The sequence below is a fragment of the Ambystoma mexicanum genome, chromosome 10 (genome assembly GCF_040938575.1).
Source record: "Ambystoma mexicanum isolate Mex_15411 chromosome 10, UKY_AmexF1_1, whole genome shotgun sequence".
NCBI lineage: Eukaryota > Metazoa > Chordata > Amphibia > Caudata > Ambystomatidae > Ambystoma > Ambystoma mexicanum.
Genome location: NC_090932.1, coordinates 1,331,224,135 through 1,331,246,584, shown reverse-complemented (window position 1 = coordinate 1,331,246,584; position 22,450 = coordinate 1,331,224,135).

Sequence of the window (22,450 nt, the reverse complement as noted above, 5' to 3'; positions counted from 1 at the left end):
CGATGTGCGCAAATCATACCTCTGCGGATTTCCACGGGTGTCCTCTTTTCGGAAATGCATGGGATTCCCTGTTTTCCTTGGTGGCTTGGACACCCGAGGCCCATATCTGTACGTTGTGCCGGTCGGCAGAATGGCTGAGATTCCCCTCTGCAAACAGACTGGGGGTTGCTTGCGTTTTCGTCTTGCCCCTTGCCAGCCAGGTAGGTGCACCCACACATGTGAGGTACCGTTTTCATCGGGACACCTATGGGAACGCGTGACGGTAGGCCATGTGTTGTTGGGGGCGTGTTTCGATGGGTGCGTCGAGTGAAATGTGCGGAAAAAGCGTTTTTTTCCCCACATTTCGGACTTTGCGGGGGTGTCTGGGTAATAAATTCTGGGGCGATGTGCACAAATCATACCTCTGCAGATTCCCACGGATGTCCTCTTTTCAGAAATGCATGGGGTTCCCTGTTTTCCTCTGTGGCTTGGACACCCGAGGCCCATATCTGTACGTTGTGCCGGTCGGCAGAATGTCTGAGATTTCGCTCTGAAAACAGACTTGGGGTTACTTGTGTTTTAGGCTTTCCCCTTGGCGGCCAGGTAGGTGCACCCACACATGTGAGGTACCATTTTCATCGGGACACCTGTGGGAACGCATGACGGTAGGCCATGTGTTGTTGGGGGTGTGTTTCCATGGGTGCGTCGAGTGAAATGTGCGGAAAAAGTATTTTTTCCCCACATTTCGGACTTTGCAGGGCTGTCTGGGTAATAAATTCTGGGCCGATGAGCGCAAATCATACCTCTGCGGATTCCCACGGGTGTCCTCTTTTTGGAAATGCATGGGGTTCCCTGTTTTCCTTGGTGGCTTGGACACCCGAGGCCTATATCTGTATGTTGTGCCGGTCGGCAGAATGGCTGAGATTCCCCTCTGCAAACAGACTAGGGGTTGCTTGCGTTTTTGGCTTGCCCCTTGCCAGCCAGGTAGGTGCACCCACACATGTGAGGTACCATTTTCATCGGGACACCTATGGGAATGCGTGACGGTAGGCCATGTATTGTTGGGGGCGTGTTTCGATGGGTGCGTCGAGCAAAATGTGCGGAAAATGCATTTTTTCCACACATTTCGGACTTTGCGGGGGTGTCTGGGTAATAAATTCGGGGGCGATGTGCGCAAATCATACCTCTGCGGATTCCCAAGGGTGTCCTCTTTTCGGAAATGCATGGAGTTCCCTGTTTTCCTTGGTGGCTTGGACACCCGAGGCCCATATCTGTATGTTGTGCCGGTCGGCAGAATGGCTGAGATTCCCCTCTGCAAACAGACTGGGGGTTGCTTACGTTTTCGGCTTGCCCCTTGCCAGCCAGGTAGGTTCACCCACACATGTGAGGTACCGTTTTCATTGGGACACCTGTGGGAACACGTGACTGTAGGCCATGTGTTGTTGGGGGCGTGTTTCGAAGGGTGCGTCGAGAGAAATGTGCGGAAAAGGTGTTTTTTTCCTGACATTTCAGACTTTGCGGGGCTCTCTGGGTAATAAAATCTGGGGCGATGTGCGCAAATCATACCTCTGCGGATTCCCATGGGTGTCCTCTTTTCGGAAATGCATGGGGTTCCCTGTTTTCCTCGGTGGCTTGGACACCGGAGGCCCATATCTGTACGTTGTGCCGGTCGGCAGAATGTCTGAGATTTCGCTCTGAAAACAGACTTGGGGTTAATTGTGTTTTAGGCTTTCCCCTTGGTGGCCAGGTAGGTGCACCCACACATGTGAGGTACCGTTTTCACGGGTCACCTGTGGGAACGCGTGACGGTAGGCCATGTGTTATTGGGGGTGTGTTTCGATGGGTGCGTTGAGCGAAATGTGCAGAAAAAGTTTTTTTTCCCGACATTTCGGACTTTGCGGGGCTCTCTGGGTAATAAAATCGGGGCGATGTGCGCAAATCATACCTCTGCGTATTCCCACGGGTGTCCTCTTTTCGGAAATGCATGGGGTTCCCTGTTTTCCTCGGTGGCTTGGACACCCGAGGGCCATATCTGTACGTTGTGCCGGTCGGCAGAATGTCTGAGATTTCGCTCTGAAAACAGACTTGGGTTTACTTGTGTTTTAGGCTTTCCCCTTGGCGGCCAGGTAGGTGCACCCACACATGTGAGGTGCCGTTTCCATCGGGACACCTGTGGGAACACGGGACGGTAGGCCATGTGTTGTTGGGGGCATGTTTCGATGGGTGCGTCGAGCGAAATGTGCGGAAAAAGCATTTTTTTCCCCACATTTCGGAGTTTGCAGGGCTGTCTGGGTAATAATTTCTCGGACGATGTGCGCAAATCATACCTCTGCGGATTCCCACGGGTGTCCTCTTTTCGGAAATGCATGGGGTTCCCTGTTTTCCTCGGTGGCTTGGACACCCGAGGCCCATATCTGTACGTTGTGCCGGTCGGCAGAATGTCTGAGATTTCCCTCTGAAAACAGACTTGGGCTTACTTGTGTTTTAGGCTTTCCCCTTGGCGGCCAGGTAGGGGCACCCACACATGTGAGGTACAGTTTTCATCGGGACACCTGTGGGAACGCGTGACGGTAGGCCATGTGTTGTTGGGGGCGTGTTTCGATGGGTGCGTCAAGCAAAATGTGCGGAAAAGGCATTTTTTTCCCGACATTTCGGACTTTGCGGGGCTGTCTGGATAATAAAATCTGGGGCGATGTGCGCAAATCATACCTCTGCGTATTCCCACGGGTGTCCTCTTTTCCGAAATGCATGGGGTTCCCTGTTTTCCTCGGTGGCTTGGACACCCGAGGGCCATATCTGTACGTTGTGCCGGTCGGCAGAATGTCTGAGATTTCGCTCTGAAAACAGACTTGGGGTTACTTGTGTTTTAGGCTTTCCCCTTGGCGGCCAGGTAGGGGCACCCACACATGTGAGGTACTGTTTTCATCGGGACACCTGTGGGAACGTGTGACGGTAGGCCATGTGTTGTTGGGGGCGTGTTTCGATGGGTGCGTCGAGCGAAATGTGCGGAAAAGGCATTTTTTTCCCGACATTTCGGACTTTGCGGGGCTGTCTGGGTAATAAATTCTGGGCCGATGTGCGCAAATCATACCTCTGCAGATTCCCACGGGTGTCCTCTTTTCAGAAATGCATGGGGTTCCCTGTTTTTCTTGGTGGCTTGGACACCCGAGGCCCATATCTGTATGTTGTGCCGGTCGGCAGAATGGCTGAGATTCCCCTCTGCAAACAGACTGGGGGTTGCTTGCGTTTTCGGCTTGCCCCTTGCCAGCCAGGTAGGTGCACCCACACATGTGAGGTACCATTTTCATCGGGACACCTATGGGAACGCGTGACGGTAGGCCATGTGTTGTTGGGGGCGTGTTTCGATGGGTGCGTCGAGTGAAATGTGCAGAAAAAGCATTTTTTTCCCCACATTTCGCATTTTGCAGGGCTGTCTGGGTAATAAATTCTGGGGCGATGTGCGCTAATCATACCTCTGCGGATTCCCACGGGTGTCCTCTTTTCGGAAATGCATGGGGTTCCCTGTTTTCCTTGGTGGCTTGGACACCCGAGGCCCATATCTGTACGTTGTGCCGGTCGGCAGAATGTCTGAAATTTCGCTCTGAAAACAGACTTGGGGTTACTTGTGTTTTAGGCTTTCCCCTTGGCGGCCAGGTAGGTGCACCCACACATGTGAGGTACCGATTTCATCGGGACACCTATGGGAATGCGTGATGGTAGGCCATGTGTTGTTGGGGGCGTGTTTCGATGGGTGCGCCGAGCAAAATGTGTGGAAAATGCGTTTTTTTCCCCACATTTCGGACTTTGCAGGGATGTCTGGGTAATAAATTCTGGGGCGATGTGCGCAAATCATACCTCTGCGGATTCCCATGGGTGTCCTCTTTTCGGAAATGCATGGGGTTCCCTGTTTTCCTCGGTGGCTTGGACACCCGAGGCCCATATCTGTATGTTGTGCCGGTCGGCAGAATGTCTGAGATTTCGCTCTGAAAACAGACTTGGGGTTACTTGTGTTTTAGGCTTTCCCCTTGGCGGCCAGGTAGGTGCACCAACACATGTGAGGTACCGTTTTTATCGGGACACCTATGGGAATGCGTGACGGTAGGCCATGTGTTGTTGGGGGCGTGTTTCGATGGGTGCGTCGAGCAAAATATGCGGAAAATGCATTTTTCCCCAAATTTCGGACTTTGCAGGGGTGTCTGGGTAATAAATTCTGGGGCGATGTGCGCAAATCATACCTCTGCGGATTCCCACCGGTGTCCTCTTTTCGGAAATGCATGGGGTTCCCTGTTTTCCTTGGTGGCTTGGACACCCGAGGCCCATATCTGTATGCTGTGCCGGTCGGCAGAATGGCTGAGATTCCCCTCTGCAAACAGACTGGGGGTTGCTTGCGTTTTTGGCTTGCCCCTTGCAAGCCAGGTAGGTGCACCCACGCATGTGAGGTACCGTTTTCATCGGGACTCCTGTGGGAATGTGGGACGGTAGGCCATGTGTTGTTGGGGGCGTGTTTCGATGGGTGCGTCGAGCGAAATGTGCGGAAAAAGCGTTTTTTTCCGACTTTTCGGACTTTGCGGAGCTGTCTGGGTAATAAAATCTGGGGCGATGTGCGCAAATCATACCTCTGCGTATTCCCACGGGTGTCCTCTTTTTGGAAATGCATGGAGTTCCCCGTTTTCCTTGGTGGCTTGGACACCCGAGGCCCATATCTGTATGTTGTGCCGGAAGGCAGAATGTCTGAGATTTCGCTCTGAAAACAGACTTGGGGTTACTTGTGTTTTAGGCTTTCCCCTTGGCGGCCAGGTAGGTGCACCCACACATGTGAGGTACCGTTTTCACGGGTCAACTGTGGAAACGCGTGACGGTAGGCCATGTGTTATTGGGGGTGTGTTTCAATGGGTGCGTTGAGCGAAATGTGCAGAAAAAGTTTTTTTTCCCGACATTTCGGACTTTGCGGGGCTCTCTGGGTAATAAAATCTGGGGCGATGTGCGCAAATCATACCTCTGCATATTCCCACGGGTGTCCTCTTTTCAGAAATGCATGGGGTTCGCTGTTTTCCTCGGTGGCTTGGACACCCGAGGGCCATATCTGTACGTTGTGCCGGTCGGCAGAATGTCTGAGATTTTGCTCTGAAAACAGACTTGGGGTTACTTGTGTTTTAGGCTTTCCCCTTGGCGGCCAGGTAGGTGCACCCACACTTGTGAGGTGCCGTTTTCATCGGGACACCTGTGGGAACGCGTGACGGTAGGCCATGTGTTGTTGGGGGCATGTTTCGATGGGTGCGTCGAGCGAAATGTGCGGAAAAAGCATTTTTTCCCCACATTTTGAAATTTGCAGGGCTGTCTGGGTAATAAATTCTCGGGCGATGTGCGCAAATCATACCTCTGCGTATTCCCACGGGTGTCCTCTTTTCGGAAATGCATGGGGTTCCCTGTTTTCCTCGGTGGCTTGGACACCCAAGGCCCATATCTGTACGTAGTGCCGGTCGGCAGAATGTCTGAGATTTCCCTCTGAAAACAGACTTGGGGTTACTTGTGCTTTAGGCTTTCCCCTTGGCGGCCAGGTAGGTGCACCCACACATGTGAGGTACCGTTTTCATCGGGACACATGTGGGAACGTGTGACGGTAGGCAATGTGTTGTTGGGGGCGTGTTTCGATGGGTGCGTCGAGTGAAATGTGCGGAAAAGGCGTTTTTTTCCCGACATTTCAGACTTTGCGGGGCTCTCTGGGTAATAAAATCTGGGGCGATGTGCACAAATCATACCTCTGCGGATTCCCACGGGTGTCCTCTTTTCAGAAATGCATGGGGTTCCCTGTTTTCCTTGGTGGCTTGGACACCCGAGGGCCATATCTGTACGTTGTGCCGGTCGGCAGAATGTCTGAAATTTCGCTCTGAAAACAGACTTGGGGTTACTTGTGTTTTAGGCTTTCCCCTTGGCGGCCAGGTAGGTGCACCCACACATGTGAGGTGCCGTTTTCATTGGGACACCTGTGGGAACGCGTGACGGTAGGCCATGTGTTGTTGGGGGCATTTTTCGATGGGTGCGTCGAGCGAAATGTGCGGAAAAAGCATTTTTTACCCCACATTTCGGAGTTTGCAGGGCTGTCTGGGTAATAAATTCTCGGGCGATGTGCGCAAATCATACCTCTGAGGATTCCCACGGGTGTCCTCTTTCTTTTCGGAAATGCATGGGGTTCCCTGTTTTCCTCGGTGGCTTGGATACCCGAGGCCCATATCTGTACGTTGTGCCGGTCGGCAGAAAGTCTGAGATTTCCCTCTGAAAACAGACTTGGGGTTACTTGTGTTTTAGGCTTTCCCCTTGGCGGCCAAGTAGGGGCACCCACACATGTGAGGTACAGTTTTCATTGGGACACCTGTGGGAACGCGTGACGGTAGGCCATGTGTTGTTGGGGGCGTGTTTCGATGGGTGCGTCGAGCGAAATGTGCAGAAAAGGCGTTTTTTTCCCGACATTTTGGACTTTGCGGGGCTGTCTGGGTAATAAAATCTGGGGCGATGTGCGCAAATCATACCTCTGCGTATTCCCACGGGTGTCCTCTTTTCGGAAATGCATGGGGTTCCCTGTTTTCCTCGGTGGCTTGGACACCCGAGGGCCATATCTGTACGTTGTGCCGGTCGGCAGAATGTCTGAGATTTCGCTCTGAAAACAGACTTGGGGTTACTTGTGTTTTAGGCTTTCCCCTTGGCGGCCAGGTAGGTGCACCCACACATGTGAGGTGCTGTTTTCATCGGGACACCTGTGGGAACGCGTGACGGTAGGCCATGTGTTGTTGGGGGCATGTTTCGATGGGTGCGTCGAGCGAAATGTGCGGAAAAAGCATTTTTTCCCCACATTTCAAACTTTGCAGGGCTGTCTGGGTAATAAATTCTGGGGCGATGTGCGCAAATCATACCTCTGCGGATTCCCACGGGTGTCCTCTTTTCGGAAATGCATGGGGTTCCCTGTTTTCCTTGGTGGCTTGGACACCCGAGGCCCATATCTGTACGTTGTGCCAGTCAGCAGAACGTCTGAGATTTCGCTCTGAAAACAGACTTGGGGTTACTTGTGTTTTAGGCTTTCCCCTTGACGGCCAGGTAGGTGCACCCACAAATGTGAGGTACCGTTTTCATCGGGACACCTGTGGGAACGCGTGACGGTAGGCCATGTGTTGTTGGGGACTTGTTTCGATGTGTGCGTCAAGCGAAATGTGCGGAAAAAGCGTTTTTTACCCACATTTCAGACTTTGCAGGGCTGTCTGGGTAATAAATGCTATGCGATGTGCGCAAATCATACCTCTGGGGATTCCCACGGGTGTCCTCTTTTCAGAAATGCATGGGGTTCCCTGTTTTCCTCGGTGGCTTGGACACCCGAGGGCCATATCTGTACGTTGTGCCGGTCGGCAGAATGTCTGAGATTTCCCTCTGAAAACAGACTTGGGGTTACTTGTGTTTTAGGCTGACCCCTTGGCGGCCAGGTAGGTGCACCCACACATGTGAGGTGCCGTTTTCATCGGGACACCTGTGGGAACGCGTGACAGTAGGCCATGTGTTGTTGGGGGCATGTTTCGATGGGTGCGTCGAGCGAAATGTGCGGAAAAAGCATTTTTTCCCCACATTTTGAAATTTGCAGGGCTGTCTGGGTAATAAATTCTCGGGCGATGTGCGCAAATCATACCTCTGCGGATTCCCACGGGTGTCCTCTTTTCGGAAATGCATGGGGTTCCCTGTTTTCCTCAGTGGCTTGGACACCCGAGGCCCATATCTGTACGTTGTGCCGGTCGGCAGAATGTCTGAGATTTCCCTCTGAAAACAGACTTGGGGTTACTTGTGCTTTAGGCTTTCCCCTTGGCGGCCAGGTAGGTGCACCCACACATGTGAGGTACCGTTTTCATCGGGACACATGTGGGAACGCGTGACGGTAGGCCATGTGTTGTTGGGGGTGTGTTTCGATGGGTGCGTCGAGCGAAATGTGCAGAAAAGGCGTTTTTTTCCCGACATTTTGGACTTTGCAGGGCTGTCTGGGTAATAAAATCTGGGGCGATGTGCGCAAATCATACCTCTGCGTATTCCCACGGGTGTCCTCTTTTCGGAAATGCATGGGGTTCCCTGTTTTCCTCGGTGGCTTGGACACCCGAGGGCCATATCTGTACGTTGTGCCGGTCGGCAGAATGTCTGAGATTTCGCTCTGAAAACAGACTTGGGGTTACTTGTGTTTTAGGCTTTCCCCTTGGCGGCCAGGTAGGTGCAACCACACATGTGAGGTGCTGTTTTCATCGGAACACCGGTGGGAACGCGTGACGGTAGGCCATGTGTTGTTGGGGGCATGTTTCAATGGGTGCGTCGAGCGAAATGTGCGGAAAAAGCATTTTTTCCCCACATTTCGAACTTTGCAGGGCTGTCTGGGTAATAAATTCTGGGGCGATGTGCGCAAATCATACCTCTGCGGATTCCCACGGGTGTCCTCTTTTCGGAAATGCATGGGGTTCCCTGTTTTCCTTGGTGGCTTGGACACCCGAGGCCCATATCTGTACGTTGTGCCGGTCGGCAGAATGTCTGAGATTTCTCTCTGAAAACAGACTTGGGGTTACTTGTGCTTTAGGCTTTCCCCTTGGCGGCCAGGTAGGTGCACCCACACATGTGAGGTACGGTTTTCATCGGGACACATGTGGGAACGCGTGACGGTAGGCCATGTGTTGTTGGGGGCGTGTTTCGATGGGTGCTTCAAGCGAAATGTGCAGAAAAGGCGTTTTTTTCCCGACATTTTGGACTTTGCAGGGCTGTCTGGGTAATAAAATCTGGGGCGATGTGCGCAAATCATACCTCTGCGTATTCCCACGGGTGTCCCCTTTTCGGAAATGCATGGGGTTCCCTGTTTTCCTCGGTGGATTGGACACCCGAGGGCCATATCTGTACGTTGTGCCGGTCGGCAGAATGTCTGAGATTTCGCTCTGAAAACAGACTTGGGGTTACTTGTGTTTTAGGCTTTCCCTTTGGCGGCCAGGTAGGTGCACCCACACATGTGAGGTGCTGTTTTCATCGGGACACCTGTGGGAACGCGTGACGGTAGGCCATGTGTTGTTGGGGGCATGTTTCGATGGGTGCGTCGAGCAAAATGTGCGGAAAAAGCATTTTTTCCCCACATTTCGAACTTTGCAGGGCTGTCTGGGTAATAAATTCTGGGGCGATGTGCGCAAATCATACCGCTGCGGATTCCCACGGGTGTCCTCTTTTCGGAAATGCATGGGGTTCCCTGTTTTCCTTGGTGGCTTGGACACCCGAGGCCCATATCTGTACGTTGTGCTGGTCGGCAGAATGTCTGAGATTTCTCTCTGAAAACAGACTTGGGGTTACTTGTGCTTTAGGCTTTCCCCTTGGCGGCCAGGTAGGTGCACCCACACATGTGAGGTACCGTTTTCATCGGGACACATGTGGGAACGCGTGACGGTAGGCCATGTGTTGTTGGGGGCGTGTTTCGATGGGTGCTTCGAGCGAAATGTGCGGAAAAGGCATTTTTTTCCTGACATTTCAGACTTTGCGGGGCTCGCTGGGTAATAAAATCTGGGGCGATGTGCGCAAATCATACCTCTGCGGATTCCCACGGGTGTCCTCTTTTCGGAAATACATGGGGTTCTCTGTTTTCCTCGGTGGCTTGGACACCGGAGGCCCATATCTGTACGTTGTGCCGGTCGGCAGAACGTCTGAGATTTCGCTCTGAAAACAGACTTGGGGTTACTTGTGTTTTAGGCTTTCCCCTTGACGGCCAGGTAGGTGCACCCACAAATGTGAGGTACCGTTTTCATCGGGACACCTGTGGGAACGCGTGACGGTAGGCCATGTGTTGTTGGGGACTTGTTTCGATGTGTGCGTCGAGCGAAATGTGCGGAAAAAGCGTTTTTTCCCCACATTTCGAACTTTGCAGGGCTGTCTGGGTAATAAATTCTGGGGCGATGTGCGCAAATCATACCTCTGCGGATTCCCACAGGTGTCCTCTTTTCGGAAATGCATGGGGTTCCCTGTTTTCCTTGGTGGCTTGGACACCCGAGGCCCATATCTGTACGTTGTGCCGGTCGGCAGAATGTCTGAGATTTCTCTCTGAAAACAGACTTGGGGTTACTTGTGCTTTAGGCTTTCCCCTTGGCGGCCAGGTAGGTGCACCCACACATGTGAGGTACCGTTTTCATCGGGACACATGTGGGAACGCGTGACGGTAGGCCATGTGTTATTGGGGGCGTGTTCCGATGGGTGCGTCGAGCGAAATGTGCGGAAAAGGCGTTTTTTTCCTGACATTTCAGACTTTGCGGGGCTCTCTGGGTAATAAAATCTGGGGCGATGTGCGCAAATCATACCTCTGCGGATTCCCACGGGTGTCCTCTTTTCGGAAATACATGGGATTCCCTGTTTTCCTCGGTGGCTTGGACACCGGAGGCCCATATCTGTACGTTGTGCCGGTCGGCAGAACGTCTGAGATTTCGCTCTGAAAACAGACTTGGGGTTACTTGTGTTTTAGGCTTTCCCCTTGGCGGCCAGGTAGGTGCACCCACAAATGTGAGGTACCGTTTTCATCGGGACACCTGTGGTAACGCGTGACGGTAGGCCATGTGTTGTTGGGGACTTGTTTCGATGTGTGCGTCGAGCGAAATGTGCGGAAAAAGCGTTTTTTTCCCCACATTTCAGACTTTGCAGGGCTGTCTGGGTAATAAATGCTATGCGATGTGCGCAAATCATACCTCTGTGGATTCCCACGGGTGTCCTCTTTTCGGAAATGCATGGGGTTCCCTGTTTTCCTCGGTGGCTTGGACACCGGAGGACCATATCTGTACGTTGTGCCGGTCGGCAGAATGTCTGAGATTTCGCTCTGAAAACAATCTTGGGGTTACTTGTGTTTTAGGCTTTCCCCTTGGCGGCCAGGTAGGTGCACCCACACATGTGAGGTACCGTTTTCATCGGGACACATGTGGGAACGCGTGACGGTAGGCCATGTGTTGTTGGGGGCGTGTTTCGATGGGTGCGTCGAGCGAAATGTGCAGAAAAGGCGTTTTTTTCCCGACATTTTGGACTTTGCAGGGCTGTCTGGGTAATAAAATCTGGGGCGATGTGCGCAAATCATACCTCTGCGTATTCCCACGGGTGTCCTCTTTTCGGAAATGCATGGGGTTCCCTGTTTTCCTCGGTGGCTTGGACACCCGAGGGCCATATCTGTACGTTGTGCCGGTCGGCAGAATGTCTGAGATTTCGCTCTGAAAACAGACTTGGGGTTACTTGTGCTTTAGGCTTTCCCCTTGGCGGCCAGGTAGGTGCACCCACACATGTGAAGTACCGTTTTCATCGGGACACATGTGGGAACGCGTGACGGTAGGCCATGTGTTGTTGGGGGCGTGTTTCGATGGGTGCTTCGAGCGAAATGTGCAGAAAAGGCGTTTTTTTCCCGACATTTTGGACTTTGCAGGGCTGTCTGGGTAATAAAATCTGGGGCGATGTGCGCAAATCATACCTCTGCGTATTCCCACAGGTGTCCTCTTTTCGGAAATGCATGGGGTTCCCTGTTTTCCTCGGTGGCTTGGACACCCGAGGGCCATATCTGTACGTTGTGCCGGTCGGCAGAATGTCTGAGATTTCGCTCTGAAAACAGACTTGGGGTTACTTGTGTTTTAGGCTTTCCCCTTGGCGGCCAGGTAGGTGCACCCACACATGTGAGGTGCTGTTTTCATCGGGACACCTGTGGGAACGCGTGACGGTAGGCCATGTGTTGTTGGGGGCATGTTTCGATGGGTGCGTCGAGCAAAATGTGCGGAAAAAGCATTTTTTCCCCACATTTCGAACTTTGCAGGGCTGTCTGGGTAATAAATTCTGGGGCGATGTGCGCATCGCACATTTTCGGAAATACATGGGGTTCCCTGTTTTCCTCGGTGGCTTGGACACCGGAGGCCCATATCTGTACGTTGTGCCGGTCGGCAGAACGTCTGAGATTTCGCTCTGAAAACAGACTTGGGGTTACTTGTGTTTTAGGCTTTCCCCTTGACGGCCAGGTAGGTGCACCCACAAATGTGAGGTACCGTTTTCATCGGGACACCTGTGGGAACGCGTGACGGTAGGCCATGTGTTGTTGGGGACTTGTTTCGATCTGTGCGTCGAGCGAAATGTGCGGAAAAAGCGTTTTTTTCCCCACATTTCAGACTTTGCAGGGCTGTCTGGGTAATAAATGCTATGCGATGTGCGCAAATCATACCTCTGCGGATTCCCACGGGTGTCCTCTTTTCGGAAATGCATGGGGTTCCCTGTTTTCCTCGGTGGCTTGGACACCGGAGGACCATATCTGTACGTTGTGCCGGTCGGCAGAATGTCTGAGATTTCGCTCTGAAAACAATCTTGGGGTTACTTGTGTTTTAGGCTTTCCCCTTGGCGGCCAGGTAGGTGCACCCACACATGTGAGGTGCCGTTTTCATCGGGACACATGTGGGAACGCGTGACGGTAGGCCATGTGTTGTTGGGGGCGTGTTTCGATGGGTGCGTCGAGCGAAATGTGCAGAAAAGGCGTTTTTTTCCCGACATTTTGGACTTTGCAGGGCTGTCTGGGTAATAAAATCTGGGGCGATGTGCGCAAATCATACCTCTGCGTATTCCCACGGGTGTCCTCTTTTCGGAAATGCATGGGGTTCCCTGTTTTCCTCGGTGGCTTGGACACCCGAGGGCCATATCTGTACGTTGTGCCGGTCGGCAGAATGTCTGAGATTTCGCTCTGAAAACAGACTTGGGGTTACTTGTGCTTTAGGCTTTCCCCTTGGCGGCCAGGTAGGTGCACCCACACATGTGAAGTACCGTTTTCATCGGGACACATGTGGGAACGCGTGACGGTAGGCCATGTGTTGTTGGGGGCGTGTTTCGATGGGTGCTTCGAGCGAAATGTGCAGAAAAGGCGTTTTTTTCCCGACATTTTGGACTTTGCAGGGCTGTCTGGGTAATAAAATCTGGGGCGATGTGCGCAAATCATACCTCTGCGTATTCCCACAGGTGTCCTCTTTTCGGAAATGCATGGGGTTCCCTGTTTTCCTCGGTGGCTTGGACACCCGAGGGCCATATCTGTACGTTGTGCCGGTCGGCAGAATGTCTGAGATTTCGCTCTGAAAACAGACTTGGGGTTACTTGTGTTTTAGGCTTTCCCCTTGGCGGCCAGGTAGGTGCACCCACACATGTGAGGTGCTGTTTTCATCGGGACACCTGTGGGAACGCGTGACGGTAGGCCATGTGTTGTTGGGGGCATGTTTCGATGGGTGCGTCGAGCAAAATGTGCGGAAAAAGCATTTTTTCCCCACATTTCGAACTTTGCAGGGCTGTCTGGGTAATAAATTCTGGGGCGATGTGCGCAAATCATACCGCTGCGGATTCCCACGGGTGTCCTCTTTTCGGAAATGCATGGGGTTCCCTGTTTTCCTTGGTGGCTTGGACACCCGAGGCCCATATCTGTACGTTGTGCCGGTCGGCAGAATGTCTGAGATTTCTCTCTGAAAACAGACTTGGGGTTACTTGTGCTTTAGGCTTTCCCCTTGGCGGCCAGGTAGGTGCACCCACACATGTGAGGTACCGTTTTCATCGGGACACATGTGGGAACGCGTGACGGTAGGCCATGTGTTGTTGGGGGCATGTTTCGATGGGTGCGTCAAGCGAAATGTGCGGAAAAGGCGTTTTTTTCCTGACATTTCAGACTTTGCGGGGCTCGCTGGGTAATAAAATCTGGGGCGATGTGCGCAAATCATACCTCTGCGGATTCCCACGGGTGTCCTCTTTTCGGAAATACATGGGGTTCCCTGTTTTCCTCGGTGGCTTGGACACCGGAGGCCCATATCTGTACGTTGTGCCGGTCGGCAGAACGTCTGAGATTTCGCTCTGAAAACAGACTTGGGGTTACTTGTGTTTTAGGCTTTCCCCTTGACGGCCAGGTAGGTGCACCCACAAATGTGAGGTACCGTTTTCATCGGACACCTGTGGGAACGCGTGACGGTAGGCCATGTGTTGTTGGGGACTTGTTTCGATCTGTGCGTCGAGCGAAATGTGCGGAAAAAGCGTTTTTTTCCCCACATTTCAGACTTTGCAGGGCTGTCTGGGTAATAAATGCTATGCGATGTGCGCAAATCATACCTCTGCGGATTCCCACGGGTGTCCTCTTTTCGGAAATGCATGGGGTTCCCTGTTTTCCTCGGTGGCTTGGACACCGGAGGCCCATATCTGTACGTTGTGCCGGTCGGCAGAATGTCTGAGATTTCGCTCTGAAAACAATCTTGGGGTTACTTGTGTTTTAGGCTTTCCCCTTGGCGGCCAGGTAGGTGCACCCACACATGTGAGGTGCCGTTTTCATCGGGACACCTGTGGGAACGCGTGACGGTAGGCCATGTGTTGTTGGGGGCATGTTTCGATGGGTGCGTCGAGCGAAATGTGCGGAAAAAGCATTTTTTCCCCACATTTTGAACTTTGCAGGCCTGTCTGGGTAATAAATTCTGGGGCGATGTGCGCAAATCATACCTCTGCGGATTCCCACGGGTATCCTCTTTTCGGAAATGCATGGGGTTCCCTGTTTTCCTCGGTGGCTTGGACACCCGAGGCCCATATCTGTACGTTGTGCCGGTCGGCAGAATGTCTGAGATTTCCCTCTGAAAACAGACTTGGGGTTACTTGTGCTTTAGGCTTTCCCCTTGGCGGCCAGGTAGGTGCACCCACACATGTGAGGTACCGTTTTCATCGGGACACCTGTGGGAACGCGTGATGGTAGGCCATGTGTTGTTGGGGGCGTGTTTCGATGGGTGCATCGAGCGAAATGTGCGGAAAAAGCATTTTTTTCCCACATTTCGGACTTTGCAAGGCTGTCTGGGTAAAAAATTCTGGGGCGATGTGTGCAAATCATACCTCTGCGGATTCCCACGGGTGTCCTCTTTTCAGAAACGCATGGGGTTCCCTGTTTTCCTTGGTGGCTTGGACACCCGAGGCCCATATCTGTACGTTGTGCCGGTTGGCAGAATGTCTGAGATTTCGCCATGAGAACAGACTTGGGGTTACTTGTGTATTAGGCTTTCCCCTTGGCGGCCAGGTAGGTGCATCCACACATGTGAGGTACTGTTTTCATCGGGACACCTGTGGGAACTCGTGACGGTAGGCCGTGTGTTGTTGGGGGCGTGTTTTTGTGGGTGCGTTGAGCGAAATGTGCGGAAAAAGTGTTTTTTTCCCGATATTTTGGACTTTGCGGGGCTGTCTGGGTAAAAAATTCTGGGGCGATGTGCGCAAATCATACCTCTGTGGATTCCCACGGGTGTCCTCTTTTCAGAAATGCATGGGGTTCCCTGTTTTCCTCGGTGGCTTGGAAACCCGAGGCCCATATCTGTACGTTGTGCCGGTCGGCAGAATGTCTGAGATTTCGCTCTGAAAACAGACTTGTGGTTACTTGTGTTTTAGGCTTTCCCCTTGGTGGCCAGGTAGGTGCACCCACACATGTGAGGTACCGTTTTCATTGGGACACCTGTGGGAACGTGTGACAGTAGGCCATGTGTTGTTGGGGGCATGTTTCGATGGATGCGTCGAGCGAAATGTGCGGAAAAAGCGTTTTTTCCCGACTTTTCGGAATTTTGCCGGGCTGTCTGGGTAATAAAATCTGGGGCGATGTGCGCAAATCATACCTCTGCGGATTCCCACGGGTGTCCTCTTTTTGGAAATGCATGGGGTTCCCCGTTTTCCTTGGTGGCTTGGACACCCGAGGCCCATATCTGCACGTTGTGCCGGTCGGCAGAATGTCTGAGATTTCGCTCTGAAAACAGACTTGGGGTTACTTGTGTTTTAGGCTTTCCCCTTGGCGGCCAGGTAGGTGCACCCACACATGTGAGGTACCGTTTTCATCAGGACACCTTTGGGAATGCGTGACGGTAGGCCATGTGTTGTTGGGGGCATGTTTAGATGGATGCGTCGAGCGAAATGTGCAGAAAAAGTGTTTTTTTCCCGACATTTCGGACTTTGCGGGGCTGTCTGGGTAAAAAATTCTGGGGCGATGTTCGCAAATCATACCTCTGCAAATTCCCACGGGTGTCCTCTTTTCGGAAATGCATGGGTTTCCCTGTTTTCCTCGGTGGCTTGGACACCCGAGGCCCATATCTGTACATTGTGCCGGTTGGCAGAATGTCTGAGATTTCGCCATGAAAACAGACTTTGGGTTACTTGTGTTTTAGGCTTTCCCCTTGGCGGGCAGGTAGGTGCACCCACACATGTGGGGTACCGTTTTCATCGGGACACCTGTGGGAACGCATGACGGTAGGCCATGTATTGTTGGGGGCGTGTTTCGATGGGTGCGTCGAGCGAAATGTGCGGAAAAGGCGTTTTTTTCCCGACATTTCGGACTTTACGGGGCTGTCTGGGTAATAAAATCTGGGGCGATCTGCGCAAATCATACCTCTGCGTATTCCCACGGGTGTCCTCTTTTCGGAAATGCATGGGGTTCCCTGTTTTCCTTGGTGGCTTGGACACCCGAGGGCCATATCTGTACGTTGTGCCGGTCGGCAGAATGTCTGAGATTTCGCTCTGAAAACAGACTTGGGGTTACTTGTGTTTTAGGCTTTCCCCTTGGCGGCCAGGTAGGTTCACCCACACATGTAAGGTACCGTTTTCATCGGGACACCTGTGGGAACGCGTGACGGTAGGCCATGTGTTGTTGGGGGCATGTTTTGATGCGTGCGTCGAGAGAAATGTGCGGAAAAGGCATTTTTTTCCCGACATTTCCGACTTTGCGGGGCTCTCTGGGTAATAAAATCTGGGGCGATGTGCGCAAATCATACCTCTGCGGATTCCCACGGGTGTCCTCTTTTCGGAAATGCATGGGGTTCCCTGTTTTTCTTGGTGGCTTGGACACCGGTGGCCCATATCTGTACGTTGTGCCGGTCGGCAGAATGTCTGAGATTTCGCTCTGAAAACAGACTTGGGGTTACTTGTGTTTTAGGCTTTCTCCTTGGTGGCCAGGTAGGTGCACCCACACATGTGAGGTACTGTTTTCACGGGTCACCTGTCTGAACGCGTGACGGTAGGCCATGTGTTATTGGGGGTGTGTTTCGATGGGTGTGTTGAGCGAAATGTGCAGAAAAAGTTTTTTTTTCCCGACATTTCGGACTTTGCGGGGCTCTCTGGGTAATAAAATCTGGGGCGATGTGCGCAAATCATACCTCTGCGGATTCCCACGGGTGTCCTCTTTTCGGAAATGCATGGAGTTCCCCGTTTTCCTTGGTGGCTTGGACACCCGAGGCCCATATCTGTATGTTGTGCCAGTCGGCAGAATGTCTGAGATTTCGCTCTGAAAACATACTTGGGGTTACTTGTGTTTTAGGCTTTCCCCTTGGCGGCCAGGTAGGTGCACCCACACATGTGAGGTACCGTTTTCATCGGGACACCTGTGGGAACGCGTGACGGTAGGCCATGTGTTGTTGGGGGCATGTTTTGATGGGTGCGTCGAGAGAAATGTGCGGAAAAGGCGTTTTTTTCCCAACATTTCAGACTTTGCGGTGCTCTCTGGGTAATAAAATCTGGGGCGATGTGCGCAAATCATACCTCTGCGGATTCCCACGGGTGTCCTCTTTTCGGAAATGCATGGGGTTCCCTGTTTTCCTTGGTGGCTTGGACACCCGAGGCCCATATCTGTACATTGTGCCGGTTGGCAGAATGTCTGAGATTTCGCCATGAAAACAGACTTTGGGTTACTTGTGTTTTAGGCTTTCCCCTTGGCGGCCAGGTAGACGCACCCACACATGTGAGGTACTGTTTTCATCGGGACACCTGTGGGAACGCGTGACGGTAGGCCATGTGTTGTTGGGGGCATGTTTTGATGGGTGTGTCGAGCGAAATGTGCAGAAAAAGTGTTTTTTTCCCGACATTTCGGACTTTGCGGGGCTGTCTAGATAATAAATTCTGGGACGATGTGCGCAAATCATACCTCTGCGGATTCCCACGGGTGACCTCTTTTCGGAAATGCATGTGGTTCCCCATTTTCCTTGGTGGCTTTGACACCCGAGGCCCATATCTGTACGTTGTGCCGGTCGGCACAATGTCTAAGATTTCGCTCTGAAAACAGACTTGGGGTTACTTGTGTTTTAGGCTTTCCCCTTGGCGGGCAGGTAGGTGCACCCACACATGTGAGGTACCGTTTTCATCGGGACACATGTGGGAACGCGTGACGGTAGGCCATGTGTTGTTGGGGGCGTGTTTCGATGGGTGCGTCGAGCGAAATGTGCGGAAAAGGCGTTTTTTCCTGACATTTCAGACTTTGCGGGGCTCTCTGGGTAATAAAATCTGGGGCGATGTGCGCAAATCATACCTCTGCGGATTCCCACGGGTGTCCTCTTTTCGGAAATACATGGGGTTCCCTGTTTTCCTCGGTGGCTTGGACACCGGAGGCCCATATCTGTACGTTGTGCCGGTCGGCAGAACGTCTGAGATTTCGCTCTGAAAACAGACTTGGGGTTACTTGTGTTTTAGGCTTTCCCCTTGGCGGCCAGGTAGGTGCACCCACAAATGTGAGGTACCGTTTTCATCGGGACACCTGTGGGAACGCGAGACGGTAGGCCATGTGTTGTTGGGGACTTGTTTCGATGTGTGCGTCGAGCGAAATGTGCGGAAAAAGCGTTTTTTTCCCCACATTTCAGACTTTGCAGGGCTGTCTGGGTAATAAATGCTATGCGATGTGCGCAAATCATACCTCTGCGGATTCCCACGGGTGTCCTCTTTTCGGAAATGCATGGGGTTCCCTGTTTTCCTCGGTGGCTTGGACACCGGAGGACCATATCTGTACGTTGTGCCGGTCGGCAGAATGTCTGAGATTTCGCTCTGAAAACAATCTTGGGGTTACTTGTGTTTTAGGCTTTCCCCTTGGCGGCCAGGTAGGTGCACCCACACATGTGAGGTGCCGTTTTCATCAGGACACCTGTGGGAACGCGTGACGGTAGGCCATGTGTTGTTGGGGGCATGTTTCGATGGGTGCGTCGAGCGAAATGTGCGGAAAAGGCGTTTTTTTCCCGACATTTCGGACTTTACGGGGCTGTCTGGGTAATAAAATCTGGGGCGATCTGCGCAAATCATACCTCTGCGTATTCCCACGGGTGTCCTCTTTTCGGAAATGCATGGGGTTCCCTGTTTTCCTTGGTGGCTTGGACACCCGAGGGCCATATCTGTACGTTGTGCCGGTCGGCAGAATGTCTGAGATTTCGCTCTGAAAACAGACTTGGGGTTACTTGTGTTTTAGGCTTTCCCCTTGGCGGCCAGGTAGGTTCACCCACACATGTGAGGTACCGTTTTCATCGGGACACCTGTGGGAACGCGTGACGGTAGGCCATGTGTTGTTGGGGGCATGTTTTGATGCGTGAGTCGAGAGAAATTTGCGGAAAAGGCATTTTTTTCCCGACATTTCCGACTTTGCGGGGCTCTCTGGGTAATAAAATCTGGGGCGATGTGCGCAAATCATACCTCTGCGGATTCCCACGGGTGTCCTCTTTTCGGAAATGCATGGGGTTCCCTGTTTTCCTCGGTGGCTTGGACACCCGAGGCCCACATCTGTATGTTGTGCCGGTCGGCAGAATGTCTGAGATTTCCCTCTGAAAACAGACTTGGGGTTACTTGTGTTTTAAGCTTTCCCCTTGGCGGCCAGGTAGGTGCACCCACACATGTGAGGTACCGTTTTCATCGGGACACCTGTGGGAACGCGTGACAGTAGGCCATGTGTTGTTGGGGGCATGTTTCGATGGGTGCGTCGAGAGAAATGTGCGGAAAAGGCGTTTTTTTCCCGACATTTCAGACTTTGCGGGGCTCTGTGGGTAATAAAATCTGGGGCGATGTGCGCAAATCATACCTCTGCGGATTCCCATGGGTGTCCTCTTTTCGGAAATGCATGGGGTTCCCTGTTTTCCTTGGTGGCTTGGACACCGGTGGCCCATATCTGTACGTTGTGCCGGTCGGCAGAATGTCTGAGATTTCGCTCTGAGAACAGACTTGGGGTTACTTGTGTTTTAGGCTTTCCCCTTGGTGGCCAGGTAGGTGCACCCACACATGTGAGGTACCGTTTTCACGGGTCACCTGTCTGAATGCGTGACGGTAGGCCATGTGTTATTGGGGGTGTGTTTCGATGGGTGCGTTGAGCGAAATGTGCAGAAAAAGTTTTTTTTTCCCGACATTTCGGACTTTGCGGGGCTCTCTGGGTAATAAAATCTGGGGCGATGTGCGCAAATCATACCTCGGCGGATTCCCACGGGTGTCCTCTTTTCGGAAATGCATGGAGTTCCCCGTTTTCCTTGGTGGCTTGGACACCCGAGGCCCATATCTGTATGTTGTGCCGGTCGGCAGAATGTCTGAGATTTCGCTCTGAAAACATACTTGGGGTTACTTGTGTTTTAGGCTTTCCCCTTGGCGGCCAGGTAGGTGCACCCACACATGTGAGGTACCGTTTTCATCGGGACACCTGTGGGAACACGTAACGGTAGGCCATGTGTTGTTGGGGGCATGTTTCGATGGGTGCGTCGAGAGAAATGTGCGGAAAAGTCGTTTTTTTCCCGGCATTTCAGACTTTGCGGGGCTCTCTGGGTAATAAAATCTGGGGCGATGTGCGCAAATCATACCTCTGCGGATTCCCATGGGTGTCCTCTTTTCGGAAATGCATGGGGTTCCCTGTTTTCCTTGGTGGCTTGGACACTGGAGGCCCATATCTGTACGTTGTGCCGGTCAGCAGAATGTCTGAGATTTCGCTCTGAAAACAGACTTGGGGTTACTTGTGTTTTAGGCTTTCCCCTTGGCGGCCAGGTAGGTGCACCCACACATGTGAGGTACCGTTTTCACGGGTCACCTGTCGGAACGCGTGACGGTAGGCCATGTGTTATTGGGGGTGTGTTTCGATGGGTGCGTTGAGCGAAATGTGCAGAAAAAGTTTTTTTTTCCCGACATTTCGGACTTTGCGGGCTTCTCTGGGTAATAAAATCTGGGGCGATGTGCGCAAATCATACCTCTGCGGATTCCCACGGGTGTCCTCTTTTCGGAAATGCATGGAGTTCCCCGTTTTCCTTGGTGGCTTGGACACCCGAGGCCCATATCTGTATGTTGTGCCGGTCGGCAGAATGTCTGAGATTTCGCTCTGAAAACAGACTTGGGGTTACTTGTGTTTTAGGCTTTCCCCTTGGTGGCCAGGTAGGTGCACCCACACATGGGAGGTACTGTTTTCATCAGGACACCTGTGGGAACGCGTGACGGTAGGCCATGTGTAGTTGGGGGCATGTTTCGATGGGTGCGTCGAGCGAAATGTGCGGAAAAAGCATTTTTTTCCCCACATTTCGGACTTTGCAGGGCTGTCTGGGTAATACATTCTGGGGCGATGTGCGCAAATCATAGCTCTGCGGATTCCCACGGGTGTCCTCTTTTCGGAAATGCATGGGGTTCCCTGTTTTCCTTGGTGGCTTGGACACCCGAGGCCCATATCTGTACGTTGTGCCGGTCGGCAGAATGTCTGAGATTTCCCTCTGAAAACAGACTTGGGGTTACTTGTGTTTTAGGCTTTCCCCTTGGCGGCCAGGTAGGGGAACCCACATTTGTGAGGTACAGTTTTCATCGGGACACCTGTGGGAACGCGTGACGGTAGGCCATGTATTGTTGGGGGCGTGTTTCGATGGGTGCGTCGAGCGAAATGTGCGGAAAAAACGTTTTTTTCCCGACATTTCGGACTTTGCGGGGCTGTCTGGGTAATAAAATCTGGGGCGATGTGCGCAAATCATACCTCTGCGTATTCCCACGGGTGTCCTCTTTTCGGAAATGCATGGGGTTCCCTGTTTTCCTCGGTGGCTTGGACACCCGAGGGCCATATCTGTACGTTGTGCCGGTCGGCAGAATGTCTGAGATTTCGCTCTGAAAACAGACTTGGGGTTACTTGTGTTTTAGGCTTTCCCCTTGGCGGCCAGGTAGGTGCACCCACACATGTGAGGTACCGTTTTCATCGGGACACCTGTGGGAACGCGTGACGGTAGGCCATGTGTTGTTGGGGGCGTGTTTCGATGGATGCGCCGAGCGAAATGTGCGGAAAATGCGTTTTTTTCCCCACATTTCAGACTTTGCAGGGGTGTCTGGGTGATAAATTCTGGGGCGATGTGCGCAAATCATACCTCTGCGGATTCCCACGGGTGTCCTCTTTTCGGAAATGCATGGGGTTCCCTGTTTTCCTTGTTGGCTTGGACACCCGAGGCCCATATCTGTATGTTGTGCCGGTCGGCAGAATGGCTGAGATTCCCCTCTGCAAACAGACTTGGGGTTTCTTGCGTTTTTGGCTTGCCCCTTGCCAGCCAGGTAGGTGCATCCACGCATGTGAGGTACAGTTTTCATCGGGACACCTGTGGGAACGCGTGACGGTAGGCCATGTATTGTTGGGGGCGTGTTTCGATGGGTGCGTTGAGCGAAATGTGCGGAAAAGGCGTTTTTTTCCCGACATTTCGGA